The sequence below is a fragment of the Callospermophilus lateralis genome, chromosome 3, assembly GCF_048772815.1.
Source record: "Callospermophilus lateralis isolate mCalLat2 chromosome 3, mCalLat2.hap1, whole genome shotgun sequence".
Classification (NCBI taxonomy): Eukaryota; Metazoa; Chordata; class Mammalia; order Rodentia; family Sciuridae; genus Callospermophilus; species Callospermophilus lateralis.
In genome coordinates this window covers 120653666-120666574 of record NC_135307.1, presented here as the reverse complement: position 1 = coordinate 120666574, position 12909 = coordinate 120653666, and positions in this window count along the sequence as shown.

The following is a 12909-nucleotide window of genomic DNA, read 5'->3' as shown; positions in this document are numbered from 1 at the left end:
TTATCAGCCACCCTCATTGACCTTGGCAAATGCTTCCAAGAAAAAAGCAGAATTAAACATTCATATTATACACTTACATCCCCATTATTCTGTCCTCCTTGGTACTGGCCCATCATGACTCCGCCAAAGTCTACAAACCGACGTTTTATATTTCTGCATTATTTTCTAAGCATTCTCAGTGGACTACTGGTCTTAATAAATGTGCCATTTATTTATTTTTTTTAATATTTTAAAGTTGTTGATGGACCTTTATTTATTTGTATGTGGTGCTGAGAATCGAACCCAGTGCCTCATGCAAGCCTTGCAAGCACGCTACCGCTGAGCCACAACCCCAGCCCCTCCATTTATTTTTATACTGGTTTTGTGTTCAAATTCCTCTTGTTTCTTTCTTTTCTTTCTCTGAATAACGATACTTTCTATACAGTATTCCTATATTATCTAGATTGAAAGCAGGAAAAAGGGGTTTTCAGCCCTTCCTTTTCTGTTCAAGTAAGCACTCAAGATTAAATTACATTTTATCTTACATGTGTAGATAGTCTGCTTCAATTTATATAGTCTGCTCTACTGTCCCATGCAAAGTATCCAGCCCTTTGGAAACCAATTATGTATACTCTGGAAAAATACAGTATTTATTTCATAGTTATCTGTTCAACTGGATTTTTTCCACTAAACACATGCATGCAAATTTAGGAAAGAAAAACTAGCTTGAAGAGCATGGTGATGTGAAGACAGGAGATACTGTTTTTTAACCTAATCTGGTCTTTCATGTCCATGATTCAAACACTACCCAATGGAATCACTGGTTTTAAGAGAGCAGTATCATTGTTTTAATCTAAAAGGAACTAAAATGCATACTCCATGACAGACATGAAAGAGGCAGATTGGAAATATTGGATATGGAAAATCACAAACCCAAATAGTGTGGCCTGAGAAAAGGGAGTGAAAGAGAAAGGCATACATTGACAGCTATCCTCTCTCCCAAGATAAACCTTTGCAGAAGCTGGCTGCAGGTGGGGAGATGTTTCATCAAACCTATCAATCTCTCCCAAAGCAAATCCTCTCCAGATGCAGAACACAGACCCCCGACCCCAAAACTCAAATTCCTGAGCACTCAAACTGACACATTCATTATTGATAAAACAGACCCCAAATTCCTGAGTTCCCAAAGTGATAGGCTCATTAACTTATATAATAAGCCTAGTCCCTTTCTTTATTCAGTGGCTCATTTTCTACCAGGAGAATGGGTCCATCAGAACCATGAGTCCATTTCAGAATAAAGGCTTTTGGCTGATTTGTGAAGTTTGTGTTTGGCCTATTCTCTTTGTGCTAACAGTTTGGTTCCCCACAGGGAACAAGGATAAGGTGAAATTAACCCTTCCCCATCCACCCAAGCCCTTCCCCATCCCCTTCCCCTGCAGTTATGTTAAAAGACCAATAGGACCTGGGAAGCGTCTGGCATCTCCAAGGATCTCTGAGGTTGGGTGAACCTCCAGCCACAGTTCATGCAGCTATGGCTGAATCCCCAGACTGAATGCTCCCTTCACCTCCCTCCCTACCTTACAGAAAGAGACCCTCCCTCCACACCCTCGAGTCCACTTTGGCTGCCAGATCCCAACCCTAGGTTTTCACAGCCTATGCTACATGATGAAGCAAGAATTTGTATCAAATCCTTTTTTGGTGCTGAAGGCATCCTCTTTCTGACCCCCTTTCCCACACCCTTCCTTCTCTCCCCAATCTTCCCTTTCTTTACACACCCAGCAAACTTCACGGATCAGAGACCTACTTGCCATTTTACTTCTGCATCCATCACCCACCTTCTCATTTCTTCAGAGAGCTAAGATCCCATTTGTTAATCGGAACCCTGCCCCTCTTTTGTTTGTCTCATCTGGGTAGAGACTTCACCCTCAGGCTAATTGGGACCCTGTTCTCACCACTGGGATTGAGGGAAAGACGCTTCCCCCAGCCCTCGTGAGAAAAGTCCAGTATGGGACTGGCACATTGGTGGCATAAAGAGTGCAAAGGCCACTTTGCCCTCCATTGTCACCTTCGTCGAACCTCTCCAAATACGGAAACTACCCAGTCAGTTCCCAGAGACACCTCCTTGGGGTGTCTAACAATTTAAAAACCCTATAATTCCCATACTGGCCTCAAAATTAAATGCCTCTTTAGGCTCGGTACTCAAATTTGGCCACAATACAAATTAGATAATCTACATCAATGGCCCAAGTAAGAAACCTTTGATCAAGAAATTCTCCAAAGTTTAAAAAATTAATTATTGCACAATGGCAAGGTTGAGATTCCAAGCTTTCTTTTTCCTTCACCCAATCACCAAATACACCAACAAGCCCTATTTCCACTTCCACTATTGGCAGCAGGGAACTGGAAGGTGTACTCTCCCCAGGGAAAAACACCCCTCCCCTCAGTGCAGCCAGCTTCCCAAGTCCCCTAATACATCTGAGGAGCCCCGGGTTATAGGGATGATAAATGACTAAGCAGCAGGCAAATATTCCCCTTCTGAAGAGATTTTTAAAGGGCACAACTAGCTGATAAAAAGTCCTCCCTTAACCCTAACCAGCCCAACAGCTAGCATGTCTCAGTAAGGAGCATAACACCCTGGGGCGGGGCTCAGAGGTAGAGCACTCACTTAACATGTGTGAGACACTGGTTTTTTATAAGAATAAAAAACATGAAAAAAAAATTAACAGCCTCATTCCTCAGAAGTAATGGGGGATAATGTTTCATAATTTTCTGCATCCAAACCTGGCCTGATTACCAACTGGCAGCGGGAAGGGGGATATTTAAAAAGCCCTAGGCTTGCATTGGAATGCAAACAGCAAGCTCAATAGGGAGCCTGGGACTAAAGAAAAGTAAAATATCCATTTAACTTGACTTCAGGACACTCTCTCCCTCTGTCCCTCTCACTGCCTCTCATTCTCTCATGCTGCTTTACAGTTATATTATTTTTGCTAGGACGCGCTTTAAAAAAAATTTATTTTTTGAGCTCATGATTTTGATACTGCACACCTAATTAAAATTTCTGATCAGACTTATTTTATCCAACTATAAGATTTTTTACACTCTGCTTTGCTCAGAAGTCAATTTACAAGGGTTGACTCAATAGGTTTTAAAAAGCTATAAGGCCTTTGCTTGTTCTGTGTATTGTCTTATCTACATGTGTTTGTGTATCAAAATCAACATGTAGAGCACTCATAAACTAAAACTCAAAAATATGGATCCAAATACCTTTAGTTCGTGTGATTTAAAAGTTCAATTTGGAGCTGGGATTGTGGCTCAGTGGCAGAGCACTCATCTAGCATGCGCGGGGACCTGGGTTCAATCCTCAGCACCACATAAAAATAAATGAATGGAATAAAAGTATTCTGTCCAACTACAACTAAAAAATAAATAAATAAATATTTTTTAAAAGTTCAATTTAAGGAGCTGGGGTTGTGGCTCAGTCGCTTAGTGGTAGAGCACTTGCCTAGCAAGTGTGAGGCACTGGGTTAGATTCTGAGCATCGCATATCGCATATAATAAATGAAATAAAGGTCGATAGGGCTGGGGATGTGGCTCAAGCGGTAGCGCGCTCGCCTGGCATGCGTGCAGCCCGGGTTCGCTCCTCGGCACCACATACAAAACAAAGATGTTGTGTCCGCCGATAACTAAAAAATAAATATTAAAATTCTCTCTCTCTCTCTCTCTCTCTCTCTCTTTAAAAAAAAAAAAAGAAAATAAAGGTCGATAAATATCTAAGAAAAAAAATAAAAGTTCGATTTAAATTGGATAAACAAATGAAGATAATGATGTCTTTAAAATCACTAACCCAAGTTTTTTCCCCCAGATGTCTAGACAATGAAGGGTGTTGTTTTCTATAAAATGTTTAAAGTGTAATTAATGTCCATTGCCTCTAGGATTTTCCTTCAACAGAAAAGAATGACTAAAAATGTTAACTAAACTTGGTTTTCATGGATAACCCAAGTTAAAAATGGATAAATCAGATTTAACATCAATGGGATAAACATTATAAATGTGGTTCTTCAAATTGTTGCTCAATGTAAAGTTTAAGATTGCTTTGTTTCTGGTCTTCTCTAAAAACCAAGATAATTAAGGGTTAAAATTCTTTCATGTATGTTCTACATAGAAGGGGGGAAATTAAGAGGATGATAAAATACTGTTGTTTATTTGAACCCAAGAATCCAGTATGGACTCAGACTTTAGGCCCCCTCAAGGCCAACATTCCTGGACTTCTGACTCAAGGAATCATGCCAGCAATGAGGGAGAAGTGTCTGAGCCAGCTGCAGTGGCTCCCATCTTCCACTTGCCCTGCACCCTTCCCTGTACAAGCTACAGAAGAAATGTGTATGTGCACATTTTCTATCTCGCCTGTCAACCCTAGTTTTGGTGATCCTTTCTTTTTGTCCGTTTTTCGTGTCTGTTACTGGCAGGCCCCTTAGGATGTGGACCATATTACATTGATCTTACCAGTATGTTGTCTCTTAAAAATCTTGGCTGAATGGGGCACCTATAGATATGGGCCTATTTAAGAGAAAAATGTCTCACTGTCACAATCTGGTTCTTAAATGGTTTTCTAGATAATTATACATTGTTACAGTTAAAGTTGGTCTTCCAGGGGTAAAATATATGAAAGAAGTTCTGTATTGTACACACAATTATTCAGTTATATGATAAGGAGTCTAAACAGTGATGCACTAAGGTGCCCAAAGAAACTGCCTCTGGTATACAAGGACAGCAGGACACCAGAAGAAAGCAAATGGAACTAAGAGATAAAAAGAAGTTATAGGTATAGAAATATATTTTAGTACAGAAAATAGAAGGTAAAAGGAATGTTTTGAATGAGAAAGTATTTTGTCTAGTAAAGTAATATTCTTGTGAAGTCCAAGATGAGAGGATAAAACTAAGAATGTAAGCAGGTTGTGAATGTCCTAAGTCAGAGGTTTGCAGAAGATAAATCTCAAAAAGTTTGTGTTTGTGATTAAATTGGCTTTAATTAGCATAGTTATTTGAATTTTAATGAACTGATATGAAGCAAAGTATAAATCATTGGTTTGATCTTATAAGATAATTTTTTTGTATTTGTATTTGTTAGGTTTCCCATATAACAAAACCTAAGTCTTAAAGGAATTAGGGTTTATACCTGTTTTAAAGTCTTAAATGATTACTTTGTAACTGGTTAAACAAACAACTGTTATTTAAGTTATAACAATATAGTTGACACCCAAAATATGTGTGACTAGGTATAATGTATGCATCTGAGAACTATATCGAAGTCTTGTCTAAGTGTTATGTAAAAGTTTATAAAATGAAAGTTTATGTAAGTTTACCAGCAAGATAATCAATAAGTGCTCTTTTTTTTTGTACATGGTCATAGAAAGGCCACACTGTCATTTGAAGACCTGTCTTATACCTGTTTACTTTGACTAAGTCAATTTCTAATCATTAACATTGTTTCTTAAACGTATAAGAGATTTAAGGCTACCCTTTGATTTTTGTTAACCCAGGCAGACCTGATTATTGTTACCATAAACTCTGGATTCTAAATTGTACTTTAGAAGTTAAACTTAGTTACAAGCAAAGCTTAAAAGAATACTTGGCCACTATATATGTTCTCCAAACTAAAATTATCTGTAGCAAAAGTCTCAAATTTATATAAAAATAATAAATTGGTTTGGTATTTATTCATGTCATTTAATGTATTACAGCTGGATAAAGTAACCTATTGTCAATAAGTTATTTATACAATTTTGTGTTACTCTTCATACTGGAATTGGAATTTAAATGCATTTTTTAAATATTTTTTTAGTTATAGTGGGACACAATACCTTTATTTTATTTATTTTTATGTGGTATTGAGGATTGAACCCAGGGCCTCGCACATGCTAGGCAAGTATTCTACTGCTGATCCACAATCTCAGCCCCTTAAATGCATTTTTGAAAGATAATAAGGAAAGTCTGATCTGTTTAAAAGTAATATTGTAGGGCTGGGGATGTGGCTCAAGCAGTAGCGCGCTAGCCTAGCATGTGCAGGGCTCTGGGTTCGATCCTCAGCACCACATAAGAATAAAATAAAGATGTTGTATCCACCAAAAACTAATTATATATATATTTTAAATTCTCTCTTAAGTAATATTGTATGAAAAACATTTTGCCACTTTTCCACACAAAAGGAAAGTTAAAACTCTCTCAGCCTTTCCTTTATTCATGTAGACTCAGGAAACAATATATACAAACTTTGTAAAATGACATTTAAGAGGCAAAAACTTCAGAACTACAACACCTTACTTGAGATAAACGAAAAGCCCCACCTTCACTTGAGATAAGGCTCTCCACTTCCCACCTTACTGCATGTTAGAATGGCTCCAAAATAAGCCAAACTTCAGCTCATTTAAAGTTGTGTTCAAAAGATTAATTTTTGTTATAGATTACTATGATCTCAACAGGATATGTTGTTTTACAACTCAGCCGAAATTCAAGATAGCTATTGCACAAACTATTGTTTCTACTCTTGTTAATTTCATTTTGTATTTTTCTTGTAAACCTTATAATTGTTGCCTATTAATGTTTTACAGAGGTACTGCTTCAAGAACATGATCTGGGTTAATTAGAGATAATAACCTACAGGAACAGATAGGACAAATACAGACCCCAATTAAATAAAAGGGGTGAATGATTATAAGGTTATAGACATTGAAATTAAAGCCCAGAACTCTTTAAAAAAAAAAAAAACTGGTGAGACTGGCTTGCTGGATGTTGACAATCAAGACTTAAAAGATTGAGGCTAAAACAAAAGGGCCAAGAAAACCAATATTTGGCTCTTACCTTGAGTCAGCCTGAACCCAGGGAATGAGAGAACTTCCTAAAAGGCTTTGCAACTTTGGTTTATGGGCCACATAAACCTCTCAATCATGGAGACTAATGAGACTACTAGAGAACCGAAAGCCAATAGGCGCACCTGCTACAAAGAGGAGGGTCAATGAAGAAGAAATACCTGATGCTTCCAAGGGAAGCCACCTCATCAAGGAGACCCTAATCCGTCCTACCTAGCAGATAGCACTAAAAGAGCTAAGAAGCTACTCTCAAGTTCCCCAAGAGTGATCACTGTGGGAACTTAGCTGGCCTTTTTTTGGCAGGGGTGTTTACCAGGGATTGAACTCAGGGGCACTCCATCAGTGAGCCACATCCCCAGCCCTATTTTGTATTTTATTAACAGACAGGGTTCTCACTGAGTTGCTCAGTGCCTCACTGTTGCTGAGGCTGGCTTTGAACTCACAATCCTCCTGCCTCAGCCTCCTTAGTTGCTGGGATTATAGGGGTGTGCCACACACAGCACCTGGCTCAGCTGACTCTTAACAGCAGATAGGAACAAAGTAAATTTGACCAGCTTAGTCTTGAACACCTAGCAAAAAAGTTATAACCAAAAATACAGCCATACCTTGGCACTTTAGAAGAAAAACAATAATTCCTTTAAATAGAACTTGCGTCAGTCTCACAGCCCTGATGCCCCCAAACTTCTGAGGTTTGTCCTTTGTGAGGCTCATATTTGCCCCTAACAAAATTAAACTGGCCTCTGTACCTTAATTTTCCTTACTTCTCAAGCTGACATTTTACCCTACAACCAAAGCCTACCCATTCTAATAGCAACACACACCAGACATAGGACAGCCCCCAAATTATTCCCATTCATGGGGCTAGAAACATCCACTGGGATTAACACAGGACCAGCAGGATTAGGAACCTCTATATTCATTATAAAAACAGCACAGGTTATTGCAGATACCCAACAAGTTACTGATTTGGTACTGACTTTACAAAATCAACTGGACTCCCTGGCATCTGCTGTCCCACAAAACCAGTGAGGGAAGAATGCTTTTTCTATGTAAATCAATCAGGAATGGTAAGAGACAAGGTTAAAAAGCTCCAGGATCACCTGGAATATGGCAAACAGGCTTAACTCAGGAGCCTTTTCCAGTCTGGAATGATGAGTCTTATATGGAAAATTAAAAACTGTTATCTACCTTAAATTTCCTTTTATAAAGAATTCTAACTCACAGCATGTGTATTCAAATACAATATGATGCCTCACAAAATACATATCATGTTACGTATGAAAGCTTTATGTTGCAGCACTTATTAATCAAACCATAGAGCAAAGTCAAGGACAAACTGTTATGATTCTCAAAAGACCAGTAGCTACCTGGCTCCCTGTAAAATTAAAAGAACCATGGCAGGAAACATCTTCAGTAGCATTCATGCAAGAGTTGCTAAGACATTTAAAGCACCGGGCTAAGGGGTTTATAGTTGTTAACAACTGGTATTGTTGGTTTTGCTGGCCTCATTGCCTCTGCCTCCATGGCAGCAGTGGTCTTACACCAACAGGTCCAAACAACGCATCATCTTCAGCAATTCCATAAGAATTATACTAAAACCTGGCAAACTCCAGTACATACTGATCAGGAAATTCTAAGTGAGGTGCAGCAACTAAAGGATTCTGTTATACGGCAAGAACAAGTACAAGATGTATGGTAGTCTCAGACTTCAATGCCATTATATTACTCCTTTTTGTCTTACTACAGTTCAATACAATGACACTGAGGTTCAATGGCAGAGTGTAAACAATCATCTAATGGGACTTCATCCTTAATAGATTCTTTGGCTATGTTAAAATTACAATCTTGGGGCTGGGGTTGTGACTCAGTGGTAGAGCACTTGCCTAGCATGTTGTGAGGCACTGGGTTCAATTCTCAGCACTGCATATAAATAAATGAATAAAATAAGGGTTCATCAACAACTAAAAATAAATATTTCAAAAAAAATTATAATCTCAGGTCCTGGCCATGGTTAATGCCCAAACACCTACTTTTAATAATGAATTTGGGACAGTTCAGCTGAAAGAATCTCCACCCTCAACCCTACACATGTAGCTGGATTACTAGCCTTAACTATACTGTTAATTGAATTCCTGTTCTGATTTTGCATAATTTGTTAAGCAGGATGGCAATGACTAAACCACCAGGAAAATACAGTTCCGAGATTAATCATGCTTGCCATCCAAAGGAACAAAGTCCATGAACTCATGGGAAGAACACCCCAAACATGATTAGGCCTTAATTAAGAATACTAAAGCACTTAGCTATATTACATGCCAAAATTATTTTCACAGCACTAACAATTTAGACTCTTTCACACTAGAATTATTCTAACACTAGTAGGCTTATTAATCTTCATCATATATGCTACAATTATTTCCCCTAACCTAACGGATCATTTAATCTCCCCATTATGATTTTTCTTTTCCCCTATTTTTAGTTTTACAGTATTCTTAATAAAGTGGTCATCTCAGTCACAACATCCCTCCTCCCATGGCTGTCAGATCTCCTGAAGCAGCATAAAGAGAATTAACATCACTCACAATGGCCTCAGGAACTTCACCCACACATCCCCCCCTCCCTCTGCCTGCTCCCCATATCCACTTGACAGGAAGGTTCCTTCCACCACATCGCACCCTCCTAGAAGGAAGTTAGAGACTGCATTGCCCAATTCATTTCTTCCTTTCAGAGTCTGGAATATTTGATATGGAAAATGACAACCGCACCCCCCCACCCCCGCAAAAAAAATAGTGTGGCCTGAGAAAAGGGAGTGAAAGAGAAAGCCATATAAATCTTTTCCAGATGCTGTCCCCAGGTGGGGAGAAGGAACTTCATCAATCCTGTCAATCTCTCCCAAAGCAAATCTTCTCCAGATGCGGAACAGACCCCCGACCCAAAATTCAAATTCCTGAGCACTCAAACTAACACATGCATTATCAATAAACCAGACCCCAAATTCCTGAGTGCCCAAAGTGATAGGCTCATTAACCTACATAAGCCTAGTCCTTCCTTTCTTTATTCAATGGCTCATTTTCCACCAGGAGAATGGGCCCATCAGAACCATGAGTCCATTTTGGAATAAAGGCTTTTGGCTGATCTGTGAAGTTTTCATCTGGCCCAATCTCTGTGCTAATAGGAAAGAGCACATCTGATTAAACTGATAATGTTCAGTAACTCATCAGTAAATCTGTGTGTGTGTGTGTGTGTGTGTGTCTGGGAGGGGTTGGCATTTAAACTCAGCTCTACCTCTTAGCTGCATGTCCACAGGCAAGTTATTTAACTTTTGTAACCATAATTCCTGTTTAAAATATACAATACAAAAATTATGAAAGCTACTATCTACAAACCCTTCCTTCTACTTGGTTGAAATGAAAACATTTAAGACTAAAAATTCTAGACTACAGCGAGAAGATAGCAATCCAAGAGTTTACATGTGGCTGAGGCTCAAACTGCAAACAGTAGCAAGTACAAACATTTTTCTAAAATTGTAATATCTAAGGTACTAGTATTAATATATATATATATATTTTTTTTTTTTACAAAAAAAACATTTTTTGGTAAATGTTTCATTTACTATAATCATTAGTCCACAGACTTTTTGTTGTTGGGGTAGAAAGGTACTGGGATTTGAACTCAGGGGCACTCAACTACTGAGCCACATCCTCAGCCCTATTTTCTATTTTACTTAGAGCCAGGTCTCACAGAGTTGCTTAGCATCTCACTGGCTTTGAATCCCAAACCATGGGGATTACAGGAGTATGCCACCATGTCCAACCACAGGATTATTCCCATCTACATAATTCCAGCTAGTCTACTACCATTACTCAAGTTTTGTGATTTTTTTTTGGTGCATGTGTGGTGATGGGGGTGGGGGACAGGGATTCATTCAACATAGGGACACTTACCCTCATTCCCAGACCTTTTTCTTTTTTTTTTTTTTTTGGCGGTGGGGGGCGGCTAAATTGCTTAGGGCTTCACTGAGTTACTGGGGCTGGCTCTGAACTTGCAATCCTCCTGCCTCAGTCTCCCAAGTCACTGGGAGTAAAGGTATGTGCTATCAGGACCAGCTTCCACACAAGATATTCTGAAGCCAAATTAAGAATTACTAATAAAACACAATAAAAACATTTTACATCAATTACAACTATTTTTTATAATCAGGCAAATATGTTACTGCTCCGTTCTAAAGCTATATTTAAACTGGGGTAGAGATACTTAACGAATTAAGAAAATTCTGATCTTGGGGTTTCGTGAATAAAAAATATTAAAACTTCTATAAAGATATATAGTGGTTCTCAAAGGTAGTCCAGGGATCCTGTGGTCCCTGGGATATTTTCAATCTGTAAGGCGAAAAACCATTTTAAATCATTTGGATTCTCCCACAATGTATGTACAGTTTTCCAGGTCAGATACTACCACTCAGATGGCTAAAGAAAGTCTGTAATCTTTTTTCATTAATTTCTTTCTTAGTTGTAGATGGACATAGTACATTTGTTTTATTTATTTTTATGTGGCGCTGATGATTGAACTCAGTGCCTTACAATTGCTAGCCAAGGGCTGTACACTGCTGAGCTACAACCCTAGCACCTGTATTCTTATTTTTTATTTTTTGGTGGTGCTGGGGATTGAACCCAGGGGCTTATGCATGTGAGGCACGCCCTCTACCAACTGAGCTATATCCTCAGGCTCTAATCTTATGTTTTAAATGTTTTAAATTCTGAGGTGGTAAATGATAAAAATATATATATATAATCCGTATGAACCAAGAACTCTTTAGAAACCTCAGAAATATATTTTTTTTTACTTTTTGGTAATAGGGACTGAACACAGGAACACTTAACACTGAGCTATATCCCCCAGTCCTTCCTAAGTTGCCCAAGGGTGGCCTCAAACTTGCAATTCTCTTACCTTGAGTCTCTGTAATTACAGGTAAATGCCACCATGACCAGCAACATTTTTAACATATTTTTTTAAAAAAAATCCTGAAACCAAAAAGGTTTGAGGGGTTGCTCTTACAGGAAATTGGTCTGTTAAATTAAGGCACACATTAACACAAATTAAAAATAAGAGATATATGAAGACCATCATGGTTGAATAAAATTAACATTAGCAACATTCTTTGCTCCCAAGCAAAAACATTCCCTAAATGTTAATCAGTACAGTTATGATAAAAGGGAAAAGTTAAGAAGGCTGGAAAATAACTATGGCTAGGAATAACAAAAGCAAATTCCACTGCCCTTTTATTGTTTTTCTCTATTATCCTCCCTTCTCAAACCCCACTCCCTCATATGCTACTACAGTTCTTGCCTTCTGAATTTACCATTCCAATACTTTGTAACAAGTATCATCTCAAACCTATATCCAAAACCACTTCAGATCTAATATCAAAGGGGAAAAATATCTGCCATTTTTAATATTATATATTGCTCTTTTTTAGTTCTAAATTAAACACCTTAAATTTAAACAATTAGTGACAGCAGGCTGTCACATAGATAAAAATGTCTTTAATGCTCAAAACTGGTAACAACCTGTGAAAAATGAGACACTGTCATGTAAACGTCTAGCTTTTCTGAAGACAACAAATACGAATGCTGCTGCTATGGATTAGCTTGGGATGCCAAAGCTAAGCTTCTTATTCCATAAAGATCAAACCAGAAAATAAAATTCCCACCTGGAAAAAAAAAATCACTACCTATCACAAGAAAGATATACAGTATGCAAAATGTTCATTTCTTAAGGTTTTGCTCTCCAGGAAGACAATGTCCTTTTTTTTTTTTTCCCAAAAAAAGATTTTTGAAACAAATCCAGACAAGTACATTGCTTTTTGAAATTTAAAGAAAAAATTTATTGAAGATTTGAAAAACAATTCCTAAAAGATTTGACTTTTCCAGAAAACTGTAGCTACACAATGCATTGCGTCTATCATGTTAAAACGTGCATAAGACACAAATACAAAAACCATGAAACAAGCCACCATTCTTCAACAATTTGAGCAAAGATATAATGCCTAAGGAACAACATGGAT